The sequence below is a fragment of the Oxyura jamaicensis genome, chromosome 7 (genome assembly GCF_011077185.1).
Source record: "Oxyura jamaicensis isolate SHBP4307 breed ruddy duck chromosome 7, BPBGC_Ojam_1.0, whole genome shotgun sequence".
Taxonomy (NCBI): domain Eukaryota; kingdom Metazoa; phylum Chordata; class Aves; order Anseriformes; family Anatidae; genus Oxyura; species Oxyura jamaicensis.
Window position 1 is genome coordinate 39,586,204 of NC_048899.1, and position 12,603 is coordinate 39,598,806.

Consider the following 12,603-nt stretch of genomic DNA (forward strand, 5'->3'; position numbering starts at 1 on the left):
AGAGGAAATACAAACAATGCCATTTAAGCAAATCAAATTATTTATCAGTGATTATTCTTACATGTGGTAATTTCGGACTGAATAAGGTCTCTAGACTTTGCTAGATAGCAAAACATAAGAAATGAAGTGAAAAATCTGCCAACAAGGGAACTACAGTATACCATCTAGAACTGCCCACCCTTTACGTAACAAACGACCACTCTACAGATAAAAGCACTGGAAGACTATACTGATTTTGTTCTTTACTCCCCACATTTATCATGTAGTATTTTCAAGCATTCAGGAGAATTTATTCTATCTGCAAATATGTAAAAAAAAAATAATCAACTGGTTACATTGATATGGAAAAAAGTATTACTTGACTGAATATGAGGGCTATGAACTTTTGCTTTAGAACAGTAGTTATAATTAAAACATTTTCCTTCGAAGAAATTTTCAAAGCCAAATACTACTAAACATTATATTTTTTATTTTTATTTTTTAATTCCAGGACACCTAAATGCATACTTTTCTCCAATTAAAACTTTCTATCTACGGTTAAAGAAGAAGTACTTTTAATAAAGAACAAATTAACTACTGTATGCTTTAAATATTGTAACGTTCATTCAATCTAATAATGTTGCCTATTTTTATAATTAATAAAGTTTTCATACTTCAAGTCTGTAGCATTCACATGCATTATTTCACATTACAAAAAAAACATTTTTAGTATACATACAGAAATCAAAAGTATATATATATATAAATGAAAATAAAAGATACTTCTAAGACTCTATGGAATGACCAAATTCAGGTGAGGCCAACAAGCAGTGTTTGCACAGAAACCTATGGTTTTGTTGTCTTTTGGTATTCACTGTTTTAAGTATGGCTATCGTGAATTAACTATATATACACAAATGTCCTAAGAGAAATCAGAAACACACCATAATGGCATTATTACAGTCATCACTTGTAAAAGGAAAGGTGTTTCTAAGCTTCCGTGCACTACATTCAGAATTCAGGATTCAGACTTGGTATTTCACTCGTGTTTCCTAACAAAGACATCCAAAGCTCTCTAATTTCTGCAGCGTTGCTCTCATGTTGCGTGTTATAATTCATTATTAAAATATTTACCATCTAATGATTTTATAAATAAGAACAGTTAGAAACCACCCATTAGCAATCAGCATTTCTGCTAAATGGGAAGATATGCTTGGTAAATTAACTTTTTTTTTTTTCTTTTAAATACAGAAATGGATGTCTCTCCAGTTGGCAGGCTTTTAACCAACACAAGCTACCTCTCTGAAGTGGCAATACAGCACCAATTAGATTGGAGAATAAAAATAGTAAAACCTGTTCTTTTAATGTTTAGTATTAGTTTGTAGGTGTTTTGTTTTTTTATAGTGTTGTGTTTTTTTGTATTTGGGGTGGAAGGGGACTCTTATTTGTTTCATGGGGAGGTGTTTTCTTTAGGGATTGCAATTTCAACCTTTAATTCAGCTAAGTTTTTGTTTTAAGTTATAAATAGAATAAATAGAATATTGGTATTTGTTAAATTTTGAGATGAAGAAATGGAACTCTTCCTAGATACACGTATTTTTGCTTTCAAATTAGTCAAACCTTATTTATGTTTAGTTGGTTTATTACTGTAAGCCACAGCAGATGGTTGAAACCAAAAAAGATAATCCCTGAGAGTCATTAATCAGGATCAGCAATAATTACACTGTAGACCTAATATGTTCTATGGCTAAAGAGCTCATCCCAGCTACAACAGATCTATATTCTTTTTAAGCTTGAGAGCATATATTAAATATTTACTACATTTTAGTGTATTTTGCCAGTCAATACTTACGGTAAAGTTTCATGATTGCTTTTTAAACCCTTATATTTGTAAACGAGAAACTAAGTAAAACTGTTGTTTTTTATTATTATTATTCTCTTCCACATGTTGTGTTTTGTGTCAGTCCTTCTAAATGCCTTGCTTAAAACTCCAGTTCTTTTCCCAAAGTTCACCATGGTGAATAATATTTATGAATGCAACTTTACTCAGTGAAAACAGAAGGCAATCTCTCTAAAGAAAGGAACAAAAAAGCAAGGAAGCATGTGCAGATTTTCACAAGAAAAAAAAATCTGTTTAAAAAAAGAAGCAGGAAAAACATTACTGATAAACACAGAATGTTTCATAAACATAGAATACTAAACATAGCTGAAGTTCTACTATGGGAAGCACCAACTAAATCATTTTCACATTTAATGAGCTGAATTTTTTAAGAACTGAATTAGCTAGCAATTCCATGCTCAAAACCTCTGCTACAATGTGATAGAAAAAAATAGATATTCTCTTAAGTACGTATTAAGAAATAACTCCCTTGAATGGATGTGATTGTTGATATAATAGTATCCTGTCAATATTAGTTGGGATGCCTAAATACTATGAAGCTAGTCTTGAAAAACATCCAAAATGTAGATGCACACACCTAAAATTTCCAGTTAAGCCTCTACACACTTATATATTACTTCATTATTTTAACTATTACCTTGAACACAGTCAAGAATTTGAAAGTGCAAAAGTAAAAATATACTTTGGACTTCTTCAACATCCAAGTGAAATTTATAACAACTATTTGACAGCAACCAGGAGCAGACTCCCACAGCATTCAGTGTTATCTTGCCCACAGAGCAAGGTATTTGGTCATTTTGCAACATATCACCAGTCCATGGCTATTTCTAGAGTCAGCACGTGCTTTAATGCTTAAAGATTTTACAGCTGTTTAAGGGAAGCACATCAGTCTCTCTCAGATTAGACACTCCAGCACAGTCAAGTTCATCACAAATGGGAAATGCAGTTCCATTTTATGATCTAAAATTGAAAATCTAATTCTTGCCCTTTGTAGCTGGGCAGAGCCCTAACAGGTCAGCGCAAAGAGGGTCAGGAGTGAGAGTGCTGGCCAGGGGGTGAACAAGCATGCCAAGCAGCACCTGTGGGTTCTGCACTACCATGTCACAAAGGACACAGAACCAAAGACAAACAAAAATATAAAAGCAGTGATATGCCAAAAAATACAACAAAGTACCACCCTGACCAAAGACTCTCAGAGAAGGAAGATAAAAAGAAGTACAAATCTTAAAGACATCTTCATTGTAATTATGTGACTTTTGATAATTTTCTTTAAGTAATTCACATAAAATTAAGGGAAGAAAACACTAACAATTTTATTTTTAGTAAATGAACAGCAAGTTTGGCTTATGTTTCTTCGATATCATATCAACCACAAAGAAACTCCACTAATAACCTTAATTTATAGCTAGATAGCTACACTATGCAAGGCACATGGTGCATTCCTGCATTATGCTCTGAAGCCTTTACAGCCCCCCCGCGCCCCCCCCCCCCCCCCCAATATCAGGCCAAATTCAATCATTGATGTAACAACTCAGTTTACTGCATAAGAATCCATAGCAGCAATGATAGTTATAATAACACAAATATACCACACCACAATTCTGCAAACATTTGTTTTAACAGCCCTTATCCACCTAAGTCAACATACTAAAAATGACCAAAATGCAAATGCAGCTCCCTAAGATTGGCCTAAATGAGTGCAATCTGGCTCAGTCAAAATGGAAACTTAACAGGAATCAGAGGCCATTCCATTATTTTGCTAACATACAACGGGCATTTTAAATAGATTCAGAATAAAACATGTCATTTCAAAAATGCATTTGTTTTTGCTCCATCTTTTATACATTTAGACTATGACATGGTAAACTCAATCAGGTGACAAGAAAAGGACTCATCATCTAATTTACTTCTGCCAATTGAGCAGCTGTACAACCTTTCCAGCTTAGGAAGATCAGCACTCATGCCTTAGATACTAGGAAGAGGATGATACGTGGAAGTTCTGAGGACCGAGGAACCACAGCAGTCTTTCAGCATTTTATACTGACTAGGGATGACCATCATTTTTTAAGGACTGTAATTTTGTGTAAGACAGTTCACCTTAAGTAGATTAAAATAATATTTTCAGTTTATATGTAAAGAAGGCAATGTTCCATTCCTCACATAACCTTTTTTTTTTTTAATCCTGATTGTGAGAATTAGATAATCTGTTCCTCTGCATTAGATTCTAGTGGTATGGTATCTTGTTTTGCAGAAGAGAGGTTGATAGCATTTTATACTAAAGTTTGTGAAGACAGTGAGCAAACTGTATATATAACTAATTTTCGATATTAAACTATTATTCAATATTTCTGAACTGAGACAAATTACATTTTCTAAATATATCACAAAAGATTCTTTCTCAGGATAGACCTGAAATAGAGAGCTAACAGGTATCAACATCAAAAACCCTACGTCAATAGTAGTGTGAACAAAAGAAACTAAGTGTTCAAGAACCACAGAAAATAAATTTCAAGTGAGCAAGTTCACTAAGCATGGCTTGGTCTGCTGTTTTTTAATGGTTTTGTGTTTTGGTTTTGTTTTCTTAAAAATAAAAAGTTATTAATTAGCTCTACCCAACAAAAATTGTGTTTCTGGGGATCACTGCAAAAATCAATGTTAAGATGAAGAAGCATAAAGATCATTTGTAGCATTTCAGGCATTTGTAAGCCTGTTTTTTATTCCTTTTTATTGTACGTGTTCAAAAATACGGTATCAAATATGTAGTTCCTCTAATTAGATGCCCATGTGTGTTCATATGGCTGTGATTTTTGCTTATTTTTGACAGTCATTTTTTACAACTTGTCGCTTCTCTCACATTTTGCACATCACCTCTGTCCTCGTCATTAAGAGAGCAACACAATTCTTTTGCAAAATAAAATTCCAAGTCTCAGCAATTGTGAGACCATGTCTTACCTTCCAGTTGCACTGCTAACACACCACAATGTTCAATTATTCTTACACACCGGATGATTCCACACATCTATATCCTGAGATATCTTTCCTTATTCATTACATTAGTTTTAGAAACAAAACGATGCAATGTTTTGGGCTTCAATACCAAAAAATATTTGGATCTGGAACTTTGAGACAAACACTCCAAAACAAGTTCTAGATACCAGAAGAAAAGGGGAGAGCTGGCAAACACTATCTTCTCAAAATATTATTTTGAATAAACATGAATGAGACATTATTTTTTGTTTCCTAGAAATTATTAGAAGACAGTCAAGCCTTTAAGTCCTAGAACAGTAAACAAACAAACAAACAAACCTTTCAGTTCAATTGTGTTTAAATAAATCCTCTTAAAAACTACCTATTAGCACCAAATGAGCAGGATAAAGGACAGAAAAGCCATCTATGCAGACTGGAGGTTAATACGCTTTTTAAATCAATCAATAATCAACAGTTATAAAAATAAGCCATTGATTAGAAAATATTACTATAAACTTGAGCATTCTTTAGTATTATGTAACATCCCTTATTATTAAGGAGTCAATAAATAGGATAAGCAATGTTGTCTAGCAGCTGCGGATTTTTCTATTGCATAATAAAATCTACAATTTTCTAATCTTTCTGTACTTTTCATGAAAAATTTATTTAAGACTACAGCAGATCTTGAATAAAACATTACTTAAAAGGTATTCAGTGTTTGAAATGAAGTACCTGTTAAAACTTATGTTAGATTAAGGAAAACTCCTAAAGCATACTTGGTCAGAAAAACGTTTTTTTTTGTTTGTTTGTTTGTTTTACTTTTACTTAAACCCAGCATCTGCCTTTTTTGCCTTTAAAAAAATAAAATAAAATAAAAAGAAGCTGATGATCTTTATCCGTCATCCTGTAGTAACAACAGAAAGCCTTTCCTGTCACAATGGAAAACAGAATTCTACAGCATCTCAAAGCTTTTGTTAAATATATATATATATATACACACACACAATCACCACAGTGAATTTAAAGACATTAGAAGCCTCTGAAATTACTCAAACTTGCTGAAAAATTCTTTTGAATTTATTAATGTACTTAATTCGTAACAGTCTCTACAGGGCAAAATTCATTGAAGTATTGCTTTTGCAGGTTTAGCTAATTCTACGACTAGCTCAAGAAACCTTTCTTTTCAAAAAAATCAATTTATTTCTTCTCCTCCTACCACTAACCACATAACAGTGCATTTGTACAACACAGTAACTTCAAGCATTTCAGCTCTTAGTAGAACTATCTCAGAGCAGACACCGGACTAAACTGGAAATACAATACAAAAGAGAAATACAAACAGTGGCCAAGAATTTCTCAACTAGGACAGATGAAGTTAACTACTGTTAATTTCACGCTCTTCCAAAACCTAACTTCATAGTGCCAGAAGGACACAGCAGTTTCCCACTTTTTGTTACTTAAAAACCTCATTCCAGTTTATCTCTGTTGCAAAACACCCGATCTCTGGATCACTCTACCACACTCCTCCACCCCCAGTTCTACTCAAGCTCTAAATCGAGGCTCAGCTCCAAGTACAGGAACCAACAGAGCTTAATGAAAATTTACTGAGGAAATGTCCTACTGAACCTTTGATGTCAAAAGCTGCCACAGGTACACCTGGGCGTTAATAAAATGCAAGAGTATTAAAATACATGCTTGTGTCAAACATGCCAGTATTTCCCTAACTGAACCTTGCTTATCACCTCTGAAGAATGATAAAAGGCACTAACACAAAGGATAACTTCATGAAAACTATGCATCTGCTCTAACATACACATAGAGAAAAGCTTTCATAAAACTCACCACGAGCACCATATTTTGCCCACCTTCTGCTTCATGTTTGGAAAATGAGTGGGCAGAGAAATCCAAATGCATAACATAAGGAAAAGAGGTCCCCACAATTCAATACTTCTGGGAAGAAATAAAGTTTTGCACTGTAAACTCAAGTATCTATTAGTGTATGTGAACCCCAAAAAGTAAACAAAACGGATAAATTTGTGGATGCTCCTCCGTAAATCTTTCAAAAAATAAAGACAGAACAGGATACCATTTGTCCTGCAGTCCTAAACTTCCAGACTACACAATACATCATGTAGTCAAACAAACAAGAAGGGTAAGATACTTCATCCCTTAAAAACTGCTAAAACTAAAACAACCGGCATTCTCTGATGAGTTCTCATATACCAAGTCAGAGTTCCAGAAACATAAATCTTTTGAACAGCCTCAGGCCTTGCAATGGCTTTGACTTTGTTTTAGAATATCACCAAATTTCATTACTAAGAGAGCGTACAAGCACAAAATTCAAAATCGTACCTTCAGTTCTGCAAGTTAAAGAATAATTTCACCCCTTTTCCATATGACAGTGATAAAATGCATACACTTCTCATGTCATTAGGTGAGTTTTGGCACCTTGACAAATAAAATTACCACTGAGGCATGCTAATTCCTCAATTTTGCACACTTAAAGCACCTTTGGTGTCATCTAACAGGAATGCAATGGTTCCCACTAACAGACTGAGGCAGCAAGGCTGAGACACAGAGAAATGGTATCTGCATTTGTGTGTTGTTCCGTGCACGTAGTTCTTCAGGATTCCAGAACCAGTTTTAGAAGGAAGTACTCTGTAATATAAATTCATATATATATTTAAATACACTTCATCATTGGTATCCACCCTCATTTCCAAAATGTCCTTCCTTGGTTAATTTTTTTCATTGTTTCTTCCACTTTTAAGGCACTAAGACCTTGAAATGCACTGAAACATTTAAGCAAAAACAAGCCCCCTCAAGTTTACCTAAACAGAATAACTAGGAGGAGTAATAACGCGTTCTTAAAGTACAAAGAAATAAAAACAAGCCTCAACAGAAGCCAAAGCAGTTTTTACCATGTCAGTGGACTACCCTTACCAGCCCCACTCTCAATACTATTCTTACAAATAATGCAGACGCAAATCTGACATTTTAATGCTATTTACACACTTACAGGAACTGGCTAGAAACCAAAAACCTGACAGATTGCGTTTTTGCCTCTACATACTGGAGAAGACAGTAAACCACCTATATTGCCATCTACAAAAAGAAAAAGTACTAGATTTCAGGCACCTAACAAATACGAATGCTAAACATTCGATTTTCCTCCATTATTAAAGAGTTAAAATACAGAAGACCATTTTAGCTATATCAGCTGTTGTTTCTTGGCAAAGCTTGGCAATCACTTAAAGCTAAATAATGATACACAGTATTCCCATAAACCATTATTTCAAAATTTGAAGGCACACTGTAAATGTAAGCCAGGACATCACGGACACATCGGAATAACAGGTAAGACGGCAGCTCTTTTGCAGGAATAAGGCAGAATGCAGCCAAAGCAGCACCAACTCCTGCCACACAGCATTCACTTCAATAGGATGGCAACAAAAGGTGGCCAGGGCCTATGGCTACAGCCCAGATCAGGATCTGTCCTTCCACATGTAGCAAGAGCAACTCTGTCCCTGTCTGAGAGTGTCTGTTCCCTGTGCTTCCCTCTACACAGAAAGGCAGCCCACAAACCAGCAGCTCCAGCAGCTATCAGGGCTGTCCCTCCTGTCCCACGGGAATCCAGTTCTGTCCAGAAAGGAAGCATGAAGCTTTGAGCCAACAAATTCAGCCATGAGACACCATGCTGTACATTTACGAGGCTCTATAGTCACAGAATATGCTAAGAGATTAGGAAAAACAAGGCAGATGTTTTTGCAACATCAGAATTGTAGGACATTGAAAAGAACTGTCCAGGGATATCAAAATAATAATAATAATAATAATAATAAAGCTGTCTAAGCACCACAGGAATGCAAACCCTGTGGAGGATGATATAGCATGTTTTGATGGACAAGAAATCTTGAGTATCAAGAACGCAATTATTATTTTGGCACATATTCTGCAACTGCAAAATTTGCCTTAGCACCTTTCTAAACTTGGATGAAAACAACAAAAACAGGAATTCGTATTTTTAATGCAGAACTTCAGAATGCTTACCACAGTACCTACAACTCTATGAAAAATTCTATGCCATTAACACTAGTATAAAATAAGACCATCCCTAAAATCATTTTGACCCACTTAACAAATCAGAATAACACAAGCGTCCTGTAACTATCACTTTACAATACGAAATCTCTTAGACGAATACTCCAATGCAAAATAAAACCAGACCTGTACACTGAGTGAAAGCTGTCACACACCTACCTAGTCTTCATCAGCAAAAAAAAAGACGAATTGCTTGAAGGAAAAAGAACCCATCAGTTTTAATAAATGCAGAACAGTAAAACATTTCTTATACAATCAAAAAAGGACACCAAAAGGTTGTTTTATTCAAAAACTAGGTTTATGTTAGATATGAAACACACTTCTGCAAAATGATAAAAATGAACTATGAACATGCATGACACATAGGCGTTTTATGTCTGTGTTTGTCCAATGAATGTTGTAATTTTTCAAAGTTAATGCCAGTTATTTTTCCAACACCTAAACAGACTTCAATGCTTTTTCTTTTTAAAATCTCATGCAAATGAGGTGTATTTTCTCATCACTACTGTCAGATAAGCATTACAAAACAGCACTAGTCTTATACTAAAAATTTTTAAGTTACAACTCTAAATATTCTTTCTTCAATCTATAAACACTTCAAACTATTAACTTTGCGGGGTGGGGGGTGGGGGAGGGAAAGAAGCACAGAAGAAAAGCACTGAAAACTTGGCATTACAGAAGAACAGATACAGAATATTAACAGCTTACTGTGGAGAGTGATTTAATCAGGAAGTAGCCATTATCCTGTCTCTACAGAGCAACGACAGCACTCCAAAACAAGCCGTAGGCTTCTCCCCCCCTCCCCCCCCCGGTCACGGAAGGAAGGAAGAACACAAGCTATTGTGCTCGAGCTTTGCTGAGCCCAAAGGTCGTCAGATGTCTATTGTCAAAAGCTACCCTGAAAACAAAATGCAAGCAAGCATTTACAAAGCTGTACTTCAAGAAGCATCTCTAATCTACCACAACCTCCCTCTGTGTTACGCACAAAACATGGCTGTCTTACTCAGAGATTAGCAATTATTGTAATGAGATACTGTCGGAGAGGGTCAAATAGTACTTCCTGCAGTTTACACCTCTTGATTTCCTGGTAAACAAACTGAAAGGCAGGTGGAGCACTTGGATCAACACTAAACACGCATGCTCACAGAAGCAAAAATCAGCCTAGGTGAAATATACAGTTTTAATAAAATGTTTGTCTGTATTTTAATTACATGAGTTGACAAGGCATCAGAAAACATAAAAATAACTTTGAATCATGAAAGAATGTTTTTCGACAATATTAGATAGCTGTCAATACTGTACTTCATTGTTTTCTTTTCGAAGGCAAGCCAAAGTTGCCATTTATTTTCCCTGAAATTGTCCTTATGTACACATATGCATGCAATAAAACCTGCTCACAAAGTTGTGTTCGTATGAGAAAATGCTCTGAAACGATAACCCGAATCACAACTGGAAAAATCTGAAACTGAGAGAAACAAATATGAATCACTGTGTAAGCATTTAAGCACTGATCTGGAAAAAAAAAGTAAAATCTGCTACTAATATTCATAAATCGTCAAAATTAACCTTACTGAATACAATTTTTGCCTTTTTTTCTATGCTGGACTACACATATTGCAATGATCGGGCGGGGGGGGGGGGGGAATTTTTTCCCAACCCAAAAATTTAAAAAAATTAAAAAAAATAAAAAAAATAAAATAAAAAAAAATAAAAAAAAAAAAAAGATTTTCACGGTGGAACTGAAGGGGACCTAGGATACTAGGGAAAATAAATAAATAAAAAACACAACGCCACCCCAAACAATCAAACAAACAACACCCACCCACCCACCACCACCTTGACTAATTAAAATAAATGGAAGAATAGGCTTGCTATCCGTGAGCAACTGGAATAAACTATCTGGCCAACTGAGAGGAGACGGAACTTATTTAAGGGATAAATTGGTTCAATTTATTGTACAGCATGTTGATGCAAATAGAACTGCTGAAGTGCCCTAGAACAAGAACACAAGGGCTTGAATGGTAGCATGCTGTAAGATAAGACATTATTTATATACTAGAGGAAATGCACAAAACTGAAAATGAATTATTTTTCCCTCTTAGCAGCATGAATGAAAAACTAAGGAAAACAGCAACGTAACATGTCTGAGGAAACAAAGCCAGGAACAGAACAATCGAGAAGTTTCTAATAATAATGTTAAAAATAAGCTCAAGAAAAGAACAAGGAACAGCTATGAAAAGAAAAGCATACAGAAAGCATTTCTGGGAAGATTATCAACTATGAAAGGGTAAACTGTAAGAGCAAACACTGCTGCTGAATATGTAACTTGAGCCAATGAAGCAGTTATTCTGCCATCACAGTCTCCCAAAGTAAGACATATTAACAACAGGGATCTCTTCAACCAAAGAGTATCTAATGCAGGACTTCCGTGAGCCATACTTGTTACAGATTTAATGATCACAGACACGATTTCCTACTCAAATAATTCATTCCCCTAAGTAAAACACTATAGCAAAACATCAGTTTAACAGTCTCCTACTGCTATCCACGTTGCAAAAAAAGTGGTCTTGTCAAGCAGTATACAGCATTTCTAAAGGAAGAGTAAAAATCCAAGAGAAAAAAGCCTTCTGTAAAGAGAAGGAGTATGAGTACCAACAAAACTCTTACCAGTAGTCTTAAAACACTTTTTAAAAGCAATATATATTGTACCTAATTGAGGTACGTTCGGTACTAGTATCACAGCAAGCAGGCTCTCACAGCAAGACTTAAAAGATACTGATTTGAAGTCCCAGTCTGAGATTTGTTATCCACTCCAGAAAAACAGCCTCAATGAATTTGAGTCTCACATGATTCAGTGCGAATCATGTACGGTTCTGCATGTTCAAATACTACCTTCTAGTAGATCATTTTTCTAAAATTGTATCAATCTGAATTGCTCATCATGTGAAAAATATTTACTGTGGAACAGCTGTTTTCTTTGAGATAACAAAGGAGGAAAGAGAGACAAAATATAACATTGAAAACAGCCAAATGGAAGGTCTGTATTTATTTTCTGAGCTCCGCTTTTAATTAGACTCATAGAAATTATAGCAGAAACTACATGTAGAAACTACAGAGCTACTGTCTTCCTGGGAAATTTAAAAAATATTATTATTTTTATGTAGCACATTCTAGCTACAAATACAGGCATTGGTTGTTTATACACACATACACAGAGAACAGGAATTAATTCTATGGTCCTAAAGAGAATACAATATCCTGTTGCTGTTTTTTTGTTTGGTTGGGTTTTTTGTTTCTTTTTATAAGTAACTTTAAGAACTTCTTGCAGAGCCATGTCTCCTTTCATGGAAGCTATGTCTCCTGTCAAAGGGATTTCAAAACGTTAGAAACCGTACCGCTACAAACTCCAAGAGTCATCTCAAAATTGTATCAAACAAATAGCAACTCTTAAAGAGATATGAGCCTATCTATAACTACCTGTGTCAGTCTAGTAGCTCTATTTCAACACAAGACTTGCTTTATAACACCATAGTTTATCCTTTGATAATGAAAAGTAAAACCAGTTATGCCATGAATGTTGCTTATGCTCACCTGAAAGAAGAACAGGTAATCTCTACACAACCTATACTGAATACCAACAAAGCCAAAAATCTGCA

At 35.0% G+C, this 12,603-nt stretch overlaps 1 protein-coding gene across 14 annotated transcripts in view; it reads right to left on the reverse strand.

The window, feature by feature from the left end:
• Window positions 1-12,603, reverse strand: part of BAZ2B (bromodomain adjacent to zinc finger domain 2B) — a 136,852-nt gene that overhangs the window by 65,708 nt on the left and 58,541 nt on the right. Inside the window, exon 1 of one of the 14 annotated variants that reach the window (XM_035330929.1) lies at window positions 9,656-9,738. The exons of the other annotated variants lie outside the window; for them this stretch is intronic. The gene's annotated coding sequence lies outside the window, so the exon portion shown is untranslated. Of the gene's footprint in view, window positions 1-9,655; window positions 9,739-12,603 lie in introns of those variants that run through there. 14 annotated transcript variants of the gene reach the window in all.